The 19,035-nt window shown below is 42.1% G+C and overlaps 1 protein-coding gene across 2 annotated transcripts in view; it reads right to left on the bottom strand.

Moving 5' to 3' along the window:
• Positions 1–19,035, bottom strand: part of Aig1 (androgen induced 1) — a 229,034-nt gene that overhangs the window by 7,800 nt on the left and 202,199 nt on the right. The gene's annotated exons all lie outside the window — the stretch shown is intronic.

Here is a 19,035-nt window from a genome sequence, read left to right as displayed (position 1 = left end):
GCATGCTTCCTCGTAACCATCCTGTTTCTGGGGCGGACGTGTCTGGCTCGGCAGGAACAGCAACACCAACTAGCATTGCTTCCCAGAATTTAGTTGCAATGCCAGCCTCGCCGCCTCCACCCTGGCATGGCTGCTGGTAGTGGTTTTCTGGATTATTTGGGGTTTGCTCTTTTACCAAATAGAACCAGTTTGGGAGAATGAATAAAATACAAATAACTATTACATTGGGAAGAAAGGTTACGTTCTACACTTCAGTGTCAAAAAATGTGGAGACACCCATACAAAGGCTTCAGTGGTGGCGGGAAGCCAAGGAACTTCACTACAGTTTGTATTATCTGTGTGGGTAAAGCCCCAGCGGCCATGGAGGTGAAACACTCTGGCGGTGCTGCTAAAAGAATTTCACTTTTTAAATGAATGAAATACAAACACACAAAGCCCAAATCATACACACATAAACACATTCACATGCCTGTAAGCATGCACGGGACATTTATGGCCTCAAAATTTTGTGGTTTAGACTTCTGGTTTCATCTCCAGAATATTTAAAAGTTGAGACGGAAACACATCAATACACTAGCACTCAGAACAGCCATGGTCCAACCCATGTCCATTCAGAGGTGAATTTAAGCACAATCAATAAAAACTCAGAGAGAAAAACTGGGGTTCAACCTGAAGATCTGAAAAGCAAAACAGTCAGCCACTGGCTCTTACCTTGAACTCAGTCTGAAATGGCGATCCTGTCTCCCAGAATCTCAGAATGAGACTATCCCTGAAAGCTATCTTCCCCCATCTTATATTCCTCTCTAGGGCTTGGATTAAAGGCATACATCACTGGGATTAAAGGCGTGCTCCACCTGATTTCTATGGCAATTAGTGTGGCTACTGGGATTAAAGGCGTGTGTTTTCATAACCTGGTCTGTAAGGCTGACCAGTGGACTGTTTTACTCTCAGATCTTCAGGCAGTCTTTATTTATTAAAATACAATTGAAATGCCACTACAATGAATGAATACGCAAAGGGCTGAATATAATACACAATGGAATGCTGATTTGTACAAGGAAGACTAAAACTTTAGTACACATCACAACATACTGAACCTTGAAAACATGATAATAAAGAAGTCAAATTACAGGACAGTTTCTGACGATTCCATCTGTATGAGACACCAAAGTAGGCAAACTGAGAGAAAAAGCACAATAGAGATCACCACATATTACATCTCTGTCAAAAAGCTTCTCTCTCAGTCCATGGATTGAAGGCTCGGTTCTCAAAGCAGCAGTATCCTGTGCTGAGGCCTCTGGGAAGGGAACGAATCATGTGGACTCTGAGCTAATGAGAGGATGAACACACCCACTGATCAATTCTTAAATCAACTGGCTACTGGGAAGTTGAAGAGGTTATAAGATGTGGAGTCTAGTTAGAGTAAGTAGGTTGTTTGGGCAAGATTCTTCTTCTTCTTCTTCTTCTTCTTCTTCTTCTTCTTCTTCTTCTTCTTCTTCTTCTTCTTCTTCTTCTTCTTCTTCTTCTTCTTCCTCTCTCTCTCTCTCTTTCTCTCTCTCTCTCTCTCTCTCTCTCTCTCTCTCTCTCTCTCTCTTTCTCTCTCTCTCTTTCTAAGATTTTTTTATGTATACAGTGTTCTGCCTGCAGGCCAGAAAAAAGCACCACATCTCATTACCAATGGTTTTGAGCCACCACGTGGGTGCTAGAAATTGAACCCAGGATCACTGGCAAAGCAGCTATTGCTCTTAACTGCTGAGCCATCTCTCCAGCCCCTGGGAAAGCTTTTGAAGGGTATACTTCATCCTTGGCCCCTTCCCTCTCTCTTCCTTCCAGTCCCTATAAGATGGGAATTTTCTAGTTCTGCTTGCTCCCTCATGAGAGCTGTCCGGCCAGGTGACCGTGGACTGGACCCTTTGGAACTGTGATGGACAACCGTTTCCTACTTTTAGACTGTTAATCTCACAGCAATGGAAAGCTGACCAATGCACAAGGGTCCGAGGGGACCAGAGGAGGAACAGAGTGTTTGTTTGAAGATGATGACAAGTTTGAGGGCTAGACATAGTAACTATGACATGTAAGTATACGTCTAGAGATGGCTGTTTCCATGGCACTGACTTACTCAAGCCAAAATAGATCTATTAAAAAAAGTTAGGAAAAACAATTTTTTCCATAAGATGAAGCCCTTGTAGAGACTAATAGAAATTAAATTGTTAGAGTGTGGAGTTTAATAGGACCTGTTCTGTTAGTTCATAAATCACTGGAGGTCAGTCTCCCTTGTCTAGTTTTAACTAAGGTAGGGAGGTAGTGTGGCAGCTACTAAGTAGCATCCATGTAGAAAATATGAAACATACCCCAACTTAATGTCATCAAATAGTAAATTATTTTTACCCATCAATTACAACATCGTGACCTGACTCACTGTAAATGCTTCCTCCATGAGGCAAACTGGGGGCACGACTCAACTATAAACATTAATTATACTCTGCATACCTGCTCCTGGCTCTCTGCTGGCTTTTGGAGGACTGGGCGTTTCATTTGCAGCTCATAAAGATCACTTCTGATGCCAGGCCTGAGCTCTACTCCTCAGTCTATGTAATGCACTTGTGATCTCCACGCAACCAAAATACAATGCCAAGAGATACAATCACAGCCATATAGAATGTGTCTTTAGGTGAATCCTAAATCTTTATCTCCAGACTGGATCTTTCCTCAAACTTTAGAATTCCATAACCGGTTAACACATCCACATCACTTTGGACAAATGATAATTCCAACTCAAGGTTTCTATGCTTCATCCCTATACTCTGGATCCTGTGAAATTAGGCTGCACATGGTGCTTTCACATGATATGCTATGTCATATATATTCTTATAAAGTCCCCTTTAAGGGATATTTATTCCCCTTTCACAAGTAAAAAAATCTGAGGCCACACACAAAAAAAAAACCCTAGAAAAGTCAGGAAAGAAATACACAATTGATTTCCCTTCAAAATATTTTAATTATTTTTTGAGGAATTCACACATGTATAGAATGTATTACAACCATATTCATAATCCACTAACTACCCTTTCTTATTACCCTCTAGCTCCTTTGGACCAGTTCTTCCCCTGGTTCTACCTTCATGTCCCTTCTTCCCTTGAATGAGAATAATGAGAATTGCTTACATGAGTGTGGGTGCAGGAGATCTGTGCTGGAGCATGGGGAACTGACCAGCGGCTACACTACTGAAGAAAGAGCATTCTCCAGCCCCCAGAAGTCTTCAATTGCAAGTAGCTCCCCAATTAAGAGAGGGGCCCCAAGTGCCCCTCTCCCATCAATGCTTGATTACTTCTTTGTTGTCTGGAGTTATTTTCCTCAAGGCACATGATATTGTCTTAGATATTCATATTTCTCCCCACTTTCTGACTTTTTTTTGACTTGTTAGGTCATCAAATTATCCAGGTATAGCTGCAGAAGTCCTGTTATTTGGGGTTACACCTGGATTAGTGTGAATGATATACCCACTTGTCCTAACAGGCTGTGATTTCATCATTTGTTTCCTTGATATTATCACAGTTAAAGTCTCTGTGCAAAGATGACTCATGGCCTTGCTCGTCTACGAGTGGAGAGGTCTTCGTTCTTGGGTTGTTTTCAATTGCTATCTCATTTTTAAAGCTTTCTCATCTAAGTGCCCAAATACCTATGCTTAAAGCAATGGCACTTATGCTAAAAATTTTATCGTCAGAAATTAACAACCATGGTATATATATGCATGCATTCATGTGTATACAAATATTTGTACACATATACACATATTAACCAGTATTATAAAGCTTCTGCATTATCTGCTTTATTCAGTATACCTCTAATAAATTTATTTGAAATTTACAAGTTTTTAAAAAAATGACACTTATCCATGTCACCCATTTCAGCACTTTGCAGAGATACAGCAGTAAACGAGGCAGAGGTAATGCGTGTCCTTGTGAGTCCAGCCTGGTGGGCAACCAAGCTATTTCAAGAGCATCTGCAGCGATGGGCACAATTACAGAGTTCAGGAGTTGGAGCGGTGGCTCAGCTGTTAAAGGAGAAGGCTCACAACAATTACAAAGGCCGGGATAGGAGCGCCACGGGTGCATAGGGATTATTTCCTGCCTTTACATGGATTGCTCATGTACAACTAGTCATCCTTGGATAGGCTCTTGTATACTCAGCTTTCTGCTAAGCCATTCTTTCATAGCCGAAATGTTCACATGATGTTCATCAATGTGCAATAAAAATGTTTTCAATGATTTCACAACCATCGCTCTTTGTCTCTCCTCTCCAAGGCAAACTCTTACGTGGTGAATACTCACGGCCTCATCCTTACTTTGTATTGTTCTTCTGCCAACACACTTTAATTATCCTTAAATATATGGTCTTTATTTTATTTTATGTTTTTGAGGGTTTTGTCTGAACATCTGTCTGTCTGTGCACTATGTGTGTACAGAGCCTATGGATGCCAGAAGAGGGCACCAAATCCCTTGAAAGCAGAGTTACAGAGAGCTGTGAGTTGCCATGTGGGTGCTTGCAATTGAGCACAGGTCCTATAGAAAAGGGCTCTTGACTACTGACCCATCTCTCCAGTTCCCCAGCTTCATTACTGATGACCCGATACAGCATGCTGGCTGGCCTGAACACCCTTTCTCTCCTCCCCTCCCACCACTTTGACCACTCTTTCTTTTCCTTCTGTTAAATTACTCTACATTAAATGTGAATTTTATAGCTTTATTGTAGGCCCAATCCTGGTTGGCCTGCATGCATGGAAGTGCACCATGTGCTTGTCTGGGGCCTTCAGTGGCCAGGAGAGATAACCTGGACTGGTGTTACAGAGGTTGTGAGTCACAAAGTGCATGCTGGGAACTGGACCTAGGTCCTCTGAGGGAGCTGTAAGTACTTTTAACACTCTACAGCCCTGGACTTTCCCTGAGGCTAGTTTGTAACTCCTCCACCTTTTCAATGTAATACATTCCCTGTTGATCCAGTCATGACCATGGCTTCACATCTACCATATACACAGATATTTCACAAACTTGTATCCCTGTCCAGTTCTCTTCTATGGTCTAGAAAATATTCTCAGTCCTGACAGCATCTCATTTTGCACATCTGAAATGCACTTCCAACTTAGTCTATCTGCAGCCAAAGCTATTTCTATTTCTCGCCAGACCTCCCAGATTTCTCATCTCTGAAAATGGTTCAGTTGCAAATCCAACACCTGTCAACATTTTCCCCTTTAACCATACAAAGCCCTGGCCTCTCTGATCAAGGTTACCACAATCATCTCTGCAATACATTATATTTTTTTCTATTTCTATCACCATTTTAAGTTGTATGAAAATTTTCTCAGCCCAGAAGACTGTAACAGTTTCTAGTTTGTGTCTTCTTCTCTTTTCCCCTCCTCTTCTGATGGTCACACGGGCACAGTGAGCTTTCTCAACCAGAATAAGAACACATTATTACCCCACGCCCATGCTCCTCCATTCATTTTTGTTATAGGCAAGAAGGATAGACACCTGCCTCTCACCGGCCTGCACCCGTCTGTCTGGCCTCATCTTGCTCCTTTCCCTTGCTGCTCTTTACCTCTAGCCGTATTGATTTTCATCCGACTCCCTGATTTTCCACGTTCCCTCTTGCCATGTGGATTTTCGTGTGCACCTCTTTCCACCTATGCTGGTAGTTACCCTTCCTACAGACTAGCTGTATTCATCCCCAGATATCTTAATTCTGCTGTGGGGATTGGACAGCCATCACTTACTCAGGAAAGTTTCCCTGATCTGCCAGGTTAGTTCAAGTGTAGAAAGTTCTCAAAAAACCACACATCTTGATTTTTAGAGCTCTTTGACTACTTAAATTTGAGTGATAACTTTACTTGAACTAGAGCACTCATTGTGTGAAGCGAGAAGCTGTATCTCTCTTTACTCCTCTCTGTCACCTAGCACTTGCCACTGTGCCTGTCACATGGTAGGATAATGAGTGGTTGACTGGTTGAGGAAGGGTTTGCTAATTAAAGAGGGGAGGAATGAACTTTCTAGCCAAAAGGACTATCCAAAAACCCAAGAAAAAGGAAAAACGCTAAGAGAGTCAAGGAGGAAACATTTTTGCTGAGACCGGGGACTGAGTACAGGAGGGGCTGATGTCAAACTGTGGGTGGTCTTTTTAACCATGCAAAAGTTAGACTACCGAGTGTGGAGAGAAAGAAGTCTTTGAAGCAGATTAAATAAATGTGGGCAGATGGAATTGAAAACCAATTCTCTCCAAAACCAGTGGTGGCCTAGATAGAAGTGGCAGTTATTGGAAATAAAAATTAATGAATAGTTTTTCAGAAGATATGGAGACCACTATCTATCAAAGTATAGGTCATAAGCAGCGACACGTTGGTGGTGGTACGAAGGCTGATAGGAAGATGTTTAGCTGGTTACATGGTAGCCTGGATTCAAGCATAGTTAGCCTGTTTACACACGGGCAAACACTATGCATCAGGTGTTCCTTCTGTTCCCTGAAGCACTGGTTGTAATTGCCAGTAACCATGGGTTACAAACATTAAAAACAAAACCAAGATAACAGAATAGAAAAAGTCAGAAGGACTTGCATATGATGAGCAAAACTGACTTGCAAAATGGAAGTTTCATACGGGAATGCATGCGTGAGTACACACACACACACACACACACACACACACACACACACTCACTCCTGGTGGCTAGGTCATAACACAAAATGTGTTCTTTTTAAAATACATAGTAAAAAATTAAAAAAATAAAAATGTACTGATTTCAGAGACAGATTTAGAGGACTTGGTGATTGACTGAGCTGATTCTGAGAGGCCACCGAGATGAGTTAAGGATTAATCATAGATTCCTGGCTTGATGAGCCAGGTAGGGAGAGCTGCCATTTCCTGAGATAGGAAATAATGCTCTGACCTAGCTGCCTTCAGGGGATGAGGAGTTCTGTTTGGACACGCTCACTTTGAACGTTCAAATGATATCCAAGCGAACTTGTCCTGAAGGCTGTTAGTTACATGGGTCTGATGTAGCAACATAGACCTCAAGCTCACTGGCAACAAGATGATAGTGGGAGCTATTAGGACAGACTGTGACCATCAGGTGAGAGTGTACAGAATGCATCAGGAAAATGGGTTCATAAAAGAGCTGCCCAGATGGTAACGCTGCAGCAGACCAAGGAGACTCAGCAGAAACAGTGAAAGCGTGGATGTGGGCTAGTGATGTGGAAGCCAGAGAGGCAATGTAATTTCCTGAAGCCAGGGTGTGGCTCAAAGAGTCTACAACACAGAAGCTGAGGAGCGAGAGTTACTAGGAAAACGGTTTCCACTAGGAGCATGGAAGCAATAATGTGTGTGTGTGATTGAAATCTATCTTGAATATTGACTGCTTATCACATTTTGATGAAGAGTTCAAACAAACCAACCTTCTCAAATTCCCTAGCTTATGTAGCCACATGGGCAAAGATCACCTTGTTAGAAAAGTCATGAGCTGGGACAGTGTCAAGAGTCTGAGACAGCACAGTGAGGACCACCTGTCAATGTTTCCTTTTCTGGCTGTTACCCTTATTTATCCAGAATGGACACAAATAGCTATTGTACCACCAGGAACCTTTTTATTTCCCTGATTATTTAAGAGGATTACAAGGTTACTATTCAAATTTAGATAAGGAGCTAGGCGGCTTAAAAAGATATACAGGATATAGACCCATGTTCAATGGCAACTTACAGCCAACTACATTTGTAAGGGCAGTGACAAGCTCTGTGTTTTTACAGGACTCCTTCTCGGGGGGAAGGTGTTATATTTATGTCATTTTACAGCTGAGGACACTGAGGCCCAGAGAGGTTGAGATGTGGGGAAGCTGGGATACACGTCTCAGTAGTTAAGTTCCCAGCTTGTGTAGCTGGTTCCTCTACCGCTCCAGATGTTAGCCTGTGATGGATGGGAACGGGACTCCACAAAGCCTTTAATGTGCTTAGACCCTAAAAGATGATTTAGGCATAAAATCTCTCTATAAAGTTTTTCCCCCCTCACTATAAAAGTAATTCACATGATCATTATGGAAAATGTGTGAGATGCAGAGATGTTGCAAAATGCAAGATGAATTACTTTTAGCGAAGTTTTAACACAAGATTGAATGTCTTATAAAAGTCAAGGACCAGATTTTACAGCTTCCTTTGAGGAGAGGGGAGAGCAGGATGAAACACTCCTTCAGAAAAGGCAGTGACTTATCTCCTAAACAGTCACACCATATTTAACCTGGGGGACTCACTACATTTGTCAGGCTGTTGTCTGTGTTTGGGTAGGGCAGAGTGTGGACATCAACTCTGGCTTACTGTTTCTCAACTCTCAGATACTTCTGAAGGATGTTTCACGGGCAAGTCTGGCTGTCTGCTCATGTGTGGACTGAACTGGATGTAGATATGTTCAATTTGATGGCTACTCTGAAGGTCCCATGGACTTTCTTCCCAGTACTGACTTCACTGGGACCTGTTTTACTGCATTTTGGAAACTGGAAGTTTCATTGTTGTTTGTTGCAAGGAGGCGCTTGTTGGTTCCTGGCTGCTTAGCCCCGAAATAATCACACAGAAACTGTATTAATTAAATCACTGCTTGGCCCCTTAACTCTAGCTTCTTATTGGCTAACCCTTACATATTAATTTAACCCATCTCCATTAATCTGTGTATCACCACATGTCTGTGGCTTACTGGGTAAAGTACCGGCATCTGTCTCCGGCAGGGCTACCTGGCTTCTCTCTGGCTCGGGCCTTCTTCCTCCCAGTATTCAGTTTAGTTTTTCCCCGCCTAGTTAAAGTTCTGTCCCGCTGTAGGTCCAAAGCAGTTTCTTTATTCATTAATGGTTATCACAGCATATAGAGGGGAATCTCACATCACCTCCCCTTTTCTGTTCAAATAAAAATGGAGGGTTTTAACTTTAACATAGAAAAATTACCTAAAACAGTTACCAAGCAAGAATTCCAGTTATATCTATTTTATCTTTTATCATAACTAAGGAAAACTATATTATTATTATCTATTCTTCCCCTCTGTATGCTGTGATTACCATTGATTAATAAAGAACTGCTTTGAGCCTACAGCAGAGCAGGGAAGAACAGAGCTAGGCAGGAAAAAGTAAAGTGAATGCTGGGAGAAAGGAGGCGGAGTCAAAGAGAAGCCATGTAGCCCTGCCAGAGTCAAACGGAACTTTACCTGGTAAACCACTGCCTCATGGCAATATGCAGATTAATAGAGTTGGGTTAAATTAATATGTAAGAATTAGCCCATAAGAAGTTAGAGCTAAGGGGCCAAGCAGTGATTTAAATTAATACGGTTTCTGTGTGATTATTTTGCGAGTCTGGACAGCCGGGAAATGAACAAGCAGCCTCTTCCAACAGTTGTTGCTGTTGTTTTGTGTTTTGGTTCATGGACTCCTCTGTTTGTTTAACACACGAGTCTCCACTTGTGGGGTGAACGGTAGTGGCCTGTGTAGGTGTGGTTATGAGATTGTGGTGTGGTAAGTTTGCCAAGACTTGCTACTGAATAGGTAGGGACTGTTGGATAATGTGAGTGGATGCTTGCTTAGATGGGAAAGTGGGCTCAAACGTTCTCTCAAGGGAGGTCTGCGTAGTGGTAGAAAATGCATCAGTTACAGACAGACACCAAGCAGAGAGAGTCACTCTGAGCAGTGTTGAAATACCATTTAGTTTACAAATACAATGGCAGAAGCCTGTTTTTGCACATTAGGCGTACTTTCCAAGGAAATACCTTAAGATAGAATCATAGTGTAATACTCATTACAGATTTCTTGATTACTTTCAATGAGGCTAGTCCCACAGACCCTGGGAAAGCTTCCTGGGTGTGTGTGCCATGCTCACATGACTCGGTGCTCAGAAGGTCCTAGACTTAAATTAATGATCTATGATCACCATTTTGTAATTCTTAATAATTTTCTAACAAAGGACTCTCCTACTATTTTTCACTGGGCCTCACAAATTACATAGTCCTGTGTGAGTAGCTATGCCCTCTACCCTTTGGGACAACTTCTAGTTTATTTATGTATTTTCGGGTCACCCTGAACATTACGGAATGTCTTTGATCCTGTTTCCAGGTTACTAAAGAAGTTTAAACACTGCCTAGAAATATGAGCTGAATATGTGAATGAGATAGAAGTTAACACTGAGAATAGAGAACACCGCGGAAACATAGGACTAAGTACATAATCAATTAGTGATGTGATTGGCAGATAAGATAGTTATTAGCACCACCAACTTAAGTTAATTTTTTTTCAATAGCCAGGCAAATCAAACAAATGACCGCAAAGCCTTCCTAGTGTTTCTCCTTATGTGGAAGTATATAACATTCTCCTGTGCTCCACACAAGAATATTTCCTAAGTTACAAGTCCCTCCACCCATCCCCAGGGAAAGAGGAGAATTGTGCAAGCCTTTCGGAATGAATTCCTCTCATGAGGTCATGAGGGAATGTGTTTTCTTCCTGATCTTAAATCACAAATATCGGAGTGATTTATCCACGCAGGCAGGCCAAGAATCGACTTCAGAAAGCTCTCCTTTAACACATCTCCTGGCGCGTGCCTCAACGGGTGGCGAAGTATTCGTGTCCGTCGAGCCCTGCTCTCTCCAGTCTACCTGATTTTATAAGGATGTTTTCCTGGAGAGAGTTCAATCTGAATTTCCCTCAATAAAACTCATGGCTGGTTCTTCTTAACTTTAATTACTTGGAACTTCGCAAAGCACACAGGTGCCAAACATCAAGCTGACACATTGAACACCGGAGGGAACATGTGTTCTTTCAGGAGGGGGTGGGGTCTCAGCAAGGGACCATTACGGTCCATGTGATCACCAGGGTTGGCTCCTGCAGGAGCCACACATTCAGACTGGGAGGCAAGGAGGGGCTGCCTGAATTCCACAGCGGATATCATGGTTTTCCACGCTTCTGCTGAGATCAACTTCGCTTCCTGTTCTGATCCTCAGCGACACTATTTCATTAGGATAATTAAAAACTCCTAGTTGTCCTCTTGATTGCCTGCTCCTCCTTTCTCTGGATCAGTGGTTCTCAACCTTCCTAAAGCTGCGACCCTTTAGTACAGTTCCTCATGTGGTGGTGACCCCCAACCTTAAAATTATTTTTGTTGCTACTTCATAACTCTAATTTTGCAACTGTTATAAGTCCTAATGCAAATATCTGATATGCAGGATACATATCTTATATGTGACCCTGTGATAAGGCTGTTTGACCACCAAAGGGGTCACGACCCACAGGTTGAGAAATGCTGCTCTGGAGACCTCTGTTTTGAGCAGTGCCCAGTGTCACGCTGTATGGTGAGGACAATCTCTGCAATTGTCACAGCATTTTCTTCTCCCAGTGAGAAACGTTCGGTTTCTTTCTTTTTCACCCAACAGATACGTAACAAGCCTAAGTGGTATCAGAGATGGGAACACAACAGTTTGTGACTTAGACATGGTCTGAGACCCAGAACCAGCGTTCCCAGTCTCAGACCAACATGGCCCTCATGTGACATGTGACATTCCCACTACTGTGCAGGATAGCTGTAGAAAGCTGCTGTTTCTTTCTAAAGTTGATTTAATGTTTATTTGTTACTATGAATCAAACAATCAAAAGTTATAAAAGCTTTGTATTTCAAAAGGCAGAAACTCCGCGCCTCCAGAATGGTGGCCCTTAGCCCCCTCTTCATGCCTGGCTCTGCCCCTCAAGAAAAGCCACACCTAATTCTTTCAGTCCTTTCTTCAAGCTTTTCCTTAAGCATGTGCTATAGCCACAGCACCAGCAGCTGAGGAGTGTTGCATTCGATAGTTGCTGTGAGAACACACTCATTTTTCTTTATGATGTGACCTAGGATAGGATGATCACACATCAGGGCAGGCCCAACTCCCAAGAACACACAAACTAGAATCGATGGGGAACGAATGAGAAAAAAGAATTAATCTCAAATTTGGTTGGTGTCTTGTCTAGTTTTATGTCAGTTTGATACAAGCTGGAGTCTTTTAAAGAGAAGGAATCTTAATTCAGAAAATGCCCTGACTAGATGGGCCTGTGAGCAAGGCTGTGGTCCATTTTCTCAATTAGTGGTTGATGTGGGAAGGTCCAGCTCACTGGGAATGGTGTTACCCTGGGGCTGGGTGCTAGAAGAAAGTATATGATGCACCTCAGCAGGGCAACACAACAGAGCCAACCCTGTTAGCGTAAGTGTGGGTGAGCCAGTACCACAGTTGTGAGCACAGGAGAGCTATCCCTATTACTCATTTGTCTGGTGGTGGCTGGGTGGGGGAGAGCTGCATCCCCCATCAACGTCTGGGACATGTAGGAGAGCTGGCCCTGTGGTCATAAGAGTGGGAGAGTTAGCCCTGTTAGCGCAGGTATGGGGGAGCCAGCCCTGAAGTTGCAAGCATGGGACAGCTGTACCCACTTCATATCTGGCATGACGTGACTCACCGTGCAGCTTCCATAATGAGATTTTTAAATTTCCCCCCTTTTAAACATTATTTCCCCCTTTTTCTCTTAGATTTTGTCTTAATTTGGGGATATGCAGGGGCAGAAGGAGGATGCAAAGGGACGGGAAGTGAATGGGATAGAGATGCATGATGTAAAAGACACATAGAATAAACAAACAAGTAAATAAGTAGAAAGCAGATTGAGCAAGCCGTGAGGAGCAGGTCAGGAAGCAGCACCCCTCCGTGGTCTCAGCTTCAGTTCCTGCCTCCAGGTTCCTGTCCAGGACATATAAGGTAAACCCTTTCTTTCACAAGTTACTTTTGGTCATTGTGTTTTACCACAGCAATAGAAACCGTAACTAATGCAGGTGGAAAGGGGTGGAAGGGTAGTAACTGGAGGATGTTGGGCTTGAATATGTTTAAATTTTTGAAAAAGAAATAAATTGTTAAATAAAAAGAAATACAAGCATTTAAAAAGGAAAAAAGTGCTCTGTTGCTATGGGATGGGAGGTTTTGTGAGGTCCACAGATCTCCAGGGCTGCTCAAGTCTGACCCCACATTCCTCATTTTCTGTCTTCTGTCTATTGATATTGAAGTACTGATGTGTCTATAGTGATTGTATTGCTATCAATTGTTCCCTTTAAGAACAATCCATTTAAGATGTGCAATGTTATCTCGGCACCAGGAGAGCCATCATTGGGAGCCTTCATCTGGTGATGGATGGAGATAGAGACAGAGACCCACACTGGAGCACCGGACTGAGCTCCCAAGGTCCCAATGAGGAGCAGGAGGGAGAACAGGAGCAAGGAAGTCAGGACCCCGAGGGGTGCACCCACCCACTGAGACAGTGGGGCTGATCTATTGGGAGCTCACCAAGGCCAGCTGGACTGTGACTGAAAAAGCATGGGATAAAACCGGGCTCTCTGAATATGGCGGACAATGAGGGCTGCTGAGAAGCCAAGGGCAATGGCACTGGGTTTTGATCCTACTTCATGTTCTGGCTTTGTGGGAGCCTAGCCAGTTTGGATGTTCACCTTCCTAGACATGGACGGAGGGGGGGAGGACCTTGGACTTCCCACAGGGCAGGGAACCCTGACTGCTCTTTGGACTGGAGAGGGAGGGGGAAAGGAGTGGGGGGAGGGGGTGAAGGGTGGGAGGAGGGGGAGGGAAATGGGAGGCTGGGAGGAGGCGGAAACTTTTTTTTTCTTTTTCTCAATAAAACAAACAAACAAAAAAGATGTGCAATGTTTGTTTAACATATTTAGATACTTGAGTATTAGGCAGGCAATATTTATAATATGCTAAATCCTCTCACAGAGATGATCCCCTTATAATATGACGGCACTCTCTGGCTCTTGTAAGCAGAGTTTGACTTAAGGTCTGTTTATACATAGTTTCTCTTTATTCTCCCCGTTCCTTAATTCTTCTCTTTTTTATTTTTGAGATATAGTCTCAGCTCATACTGATTTCAAATTCACAGTCTTGCTGCTTCTTCCTCACAGTGTTGAGATTATAGGTATGTATGGCCACACCCAGCTACATCTACCTCTTTTTTTTTTTTTGGTAATTACTTGCATGTCATGTCTGTTTGTACCCCCTTTATATTCAGCCCGTGTCCCTAAATTTAGGCAAGTTCCTTGTAGACAACATAAACTGTATACATAAATTGCATCTTATTTCTTCGAAAATCTAGTTAGACTTACTATATGTATTTTGATGGATGAGTTTAATACATTTGCATTTAAGGTAGTTAGTGATGGGTAAAATAGCATTCTTACGTTCTCTCTGTCTTCTTCTCATTTGTCTTTCACGTGTTTCCATATCTTTTTTGTTGTCCCTCACCTTGGTTTGAGGGTTTCTATTTTTTTTTTTTGTAGTGGCATGCTTTTATTCCTTTCTCTCTGTAATTATGTTTCTGTTATGAGCTCTTTCCTTTCCTGGTTATCAATAATTTTGCTTCAAAATTCTTATAACTGTCCATTTTGAGTTGTTGGCAGCTTACTTCAACCACACATAAAGTTACGCCCTTCCCCCCACCATTTATGCCACTGACGTGGGAGCCTTGTTTCCTTATGTGCATCTGATCATGGCTTCATGTGCTATGTTCTCAACACTTTTCAACTTTCCCACTAGTGATATTTGCTCCTTCGTATGCTTCATGTCACCGGCCACTGTTTGTTTCAGTTTGACGACTACTTTTATTGTTATTTGTAAAGTTTGGCTCCTGGTAATGAACTCCTCCGTGCTTCTCTGCTTTCTCTATGGGGGAAGACTTTTATTGTTTCTTCATTTGTGAAAGACAATTTCTCTAGGTATAGTATTCTTGATGGAATTTTCTTTCTTTATAACAGTTCGAATGGATCATTTTGTTGAGAAATCTATTCATTTTGTAAAGAAATTACTTGGATGCAACAATTTGATTTCCTCCTTTCTGCTGGCAAACTTTTCTCTTTGACTTTGATATTTTGCAATTTACTTAGAAAGATTCTTGACTTAGACCTTTTAAGCTCACTCTAATTATAAGCTTTATTAGGTTCACAAATTTGAGCATCTATTTGGGGAGCTTTCAGCTACTATTTCTTTAAGTAATCTTTATTCCTCCATCCCTTGCTCTTCTGGAACTCCCACACTGCTTATATTAAATCAGTTCCTGGAATCCCATCCGTCCTGAACATGTCTTCACTCTTCTTTTTCTTTCTCTGATCTGGGGGAATAATGAAACGACAACTTGTGTTTGTGACCTATTCTCCTTTATTTTCTACTTTTGAAGTTCTATTAAAATCCTCATTTCAGTAATTATATTCTTTAGTTTTAGATCTAAGATCTTTATTTCTTTGCGACTTTTAAATTTTATTTCTTTCTTATTATCCTTTGGTTTGCTTTCTCTGAGCTTTTAAGTTACTTCTTTAAATTATTTTAAATTCTTCAGACTTGTTTACAGATCCCAGATACTTCATCACTGATTTTTTTGAGTGGTGTGACATTTCTGATTGTCAATTTGGTGTCTGCACACTTGAAGATGCTGGCTAGCTTCAGAAGGTTAAAAAAAAAAAACTTTGCCTGTCTTGTCAACCCACTTTGAACTTTAGGCAGCCCACTTAGCAGAATCTGTAGCTACTAGAACTTTCTGCTGGGGCCATAGAACCCACGTTGAGGCTTTGTGGTTGTGTAGGTCTGCTGTTAATGTTCTGTGGCCAAAATAGTTGGTTAGCATGGATCTCTGGTACAATAGGACTAACTTGGCCACCAAAGGGACTGTTGGTGAGGTCTGCAGTTGCAGTGGGCCTGACTGAGTCCTCGCCATCTCTGATCTGGTGGAATAAGCAGATTACCCCATCATAAGTGAAGACCACAAGGCAGTGGTTCAGAATGAGGGAGGGTACTTCCACTCATGACTGCACTCTATACACAGGACAATTCTAATTCTCTACTCATTAGAAAAAAAAACAATTTTTGGTAGTCCATTAAATAGGAGAGCAGCGGTGTTTGCACACTTCAGAAAAATGTAAGGCTTCTTTCTTTTAAAAGACTGGCTAGTCTCACTGTTAGGTTTCTGAGGGTGGTGGCAGAATCTGAGCCTGGCTTTCCCTCAGGCGTGGTTCTGGACGCTCTGCCTCTGCACCCTATCTCATGCCTCTCAATGGTTGGCTACTGTCTGTTAGTCCACGGGTTTCCTGAATTTCTAGTTCTATTGACCTTCAAGGGAGTGCCCTAAAGGTGTTCCATCTGCCCTAAAGGTGCACGGGAACTTCCAGACAACCTCAAGCTAGAAGCCTTTAGCTTTTGATATACTTTGATACCACAATCCTGGGTCCTTAGCAACCCCATTTATACCTAAATACCTATTAATTTCTATACTCCATTCTACTGGAGTTTTCATATTTAAAATATTAAAAAGATATAGTTTCTACACAACAGGAACTTTTATATATCTTCATGAATGTAGCACCCACCTAAGTCATTTATATTGAAGATTAAAACGGCAAGTAAAACCATGCCGTGAACTGTGTGGATTTCATGATGAAAGTAGCAGAAACAGGTACTGGTTCAAACATGTTTTCACGTCTCCCAGCCTATGAGAGGCAGGAAGGAAAATGAAATGAAATCAGATGAAGAGTTTTATTTCTCCACTCATCGAAGTGTGTGATGCTTTAAAGGACTGAGTAGCAGGATGATGTTATCTCTGGTAAGTCCTCTTTGGCTGATGACTGAGTAATATTTGACTTCACTGTTCACTTCTTGAAGAATAAGAAGGCTGCACAGTCCCTCCCGAATATGTGGCTAACCGATAAAATCATCAATTTACATCAAGAGGGAGGTGATAAGACAGTGGATTTATTTTAGGTAATAAGGACCATGAGAAAACCCAGGTATTGAGAATTTGGGGAAAATGAACACATACTTTCAAATGTTTTCATTCTTTGCTATTATCATGTCTTCCATAGCATTACATTGATTTCTTTCTGTCTTAGAACGGCAAGCTTGTCTACTGTAAGAGGCAGCTTTGATGAAATGGTTTTACTTCTCACTTAGTTCTACTTATTTCTATAGCAATAATATGAGATGACTGGAGGTCATTAACATGTAAGAAAATCAAAGGGACACCAGTCCTCCTTAGCGGAACACTGCTTGAAAAGAAGACCCTAGCCGACAACCTACCTCACCTTGGTGGAGCACCTGGAGACCAGCCATGACTACTGGCGCTACCAATATTCCATTTTCTTTTCATTAAGCAGTAGCACAGTGAGCATTCAGTTTCGAGCTGTTAGAGACAGGATGACAAGAGAAGGCTGCTACCATGGAAACCTACCTGATGGCCTCTGTGGCGAGCTCCCTGTTACTCTGATGCTCGCAGACTTCATACAGTACAGGGCCAGTCTCTGTTACCCATGCAGCTCCCTCACAAGGGTTCCGATGATTAACATCAATGAAGACCTTGAATGCGGAGATCTGAAGGAATCTCATTTTTCATCTCAGCTCATCATCAGCTCAGCAAAGGGGACCATGCCTCAAGACATACTTTGGACTGCAAAGCGAGAGCCAATTCAAGACTATTTCCCGCTATTTGTCTCGTAAAAACAAACTACATCATTGCTTTATGGAATGCCATACTGAGGAATAAACTATTAAAAGCAAACAGAAAGAGAACCATTGCCTGCTTTGATTCAACAGATTAAGTTCCCTTAATTATTTGTGTTATCAGTTACTTTTATATGATGACCCCTCCAAGAAAAGGGCTTCTACTCAAAGGCTTACTGGACAGTGTTATAAATCTAATTTTATGTTCTTTGTGGCTATTTCATTTACTCAAGTCTAGACAACATCTCTACTGATTCAGTATACGATTAAAAAAACGTGGATTTTCTATAATTTGGTACCTTTAAAAAGTAAGTGTGTACAGTCAAAATCTTAACTAAGTCAACCAGTCTTTGCATCTAAGAAGGGCAGGCAAACTGATAGTAAATAGTAAAAGGCATTCATCCTCTTTGATGTCTGTTAGGATATATTTCTGTTATTACTATTATTATTATTACACACCAGAACCTATTCACTGGAGAGATGGCTCAGCAATTACGAGCACTGCCTGCTCGTCCAAAGATCCTGGGTTCAATTCCCAGCAACCACATGGTGGTTCACAACCATCTGTAATGAGATCTGGTGCTCTCTTGAGGAAGAGACCTGGTCAGTCCTCATCAACTTAAACCATGAAACCCAATCTGGATAAGTTCAACAAAACTGCCATATACTGTCTGCCCATGCATGCTTCAGCATTGCCAGGGCATACATTTCATTCAAATTTCATGCTACAATGTGAGTATGGAAACACTGGGTGTCTGTCCTCATCACCCACCTTTTGAGACAGGGTATCCTATTTGCCAAACTATCTGGCCTGCAAGCTTTTGGGGATCCTTCTGTCTCCACCTCCTAGCTTCCCATAGGAATGCTGAAATTACAGATGCATGCACTTCCACATCTGTCCTTCTGTGGCTTCTGGGGATTCTAACCTCTGCTTTCATAGCAAGCACTATACCTAGGGAGCCATCATCCTAGTCCTGCACTGGCCATTTCTAACGATGGGTCACATGTGAGATCCTGGCTACTATGGTGCAGGTCCCTGTCAGTGTGCAGCTCTGTAAACAGCCTCTTTCCTCCTCCCAGGTGTGTGTAGAAATTATCACCGAGAGCGGAACACTCGGCATGGACAACGAGGGAAAAGGAGAGAGCTGATAATTTAGTCATTTCTAAAGACTCATTCTCAACACTTTCCAGACAGACAAGTATGTTTTGACAAACATTACTTACTCTAGTTCTCACTTCTTTTCTAAAGACACAGAAATTCATCTCTGAGGAAATGCAACTGCCAGTGTGTGGGAAAGGCACCGCCATCTCTTCTGCCCTGCATCTCAGCTTCTTCAATGTTCATGGATTCAAGTGATCTATTTGTTGCTCCCACCCCCACTTTTTGAGACAAGGTCTTCTTTTGACATTGACATGATAATCTTCCTGCTTGGGCCTCTAAATGCTGTGTGTACTGTGATGCCTGCCTGGATGA

This window comes from Microtus pennsylvanicus, chromosome 1 (genome assembly GCF_037038515.1).
Source record: "Microtus pennsylvanicus isolate mMicPen1 chromosome 1, mMicPen1.hap1, whole genome shotgun sequence".
In the NCBI taxonomy this organism is placed as follows: Eukaryota; Metazoa; Chordata; class Mammalia; order Rodentia; family Cricetidae; genus Microtus; species Microtus pennsylvanicus.
Note: the sequence above shows the minus strand (reverse complement) of the source record. Positions and strands in the feature narration are given on the sequence as shown.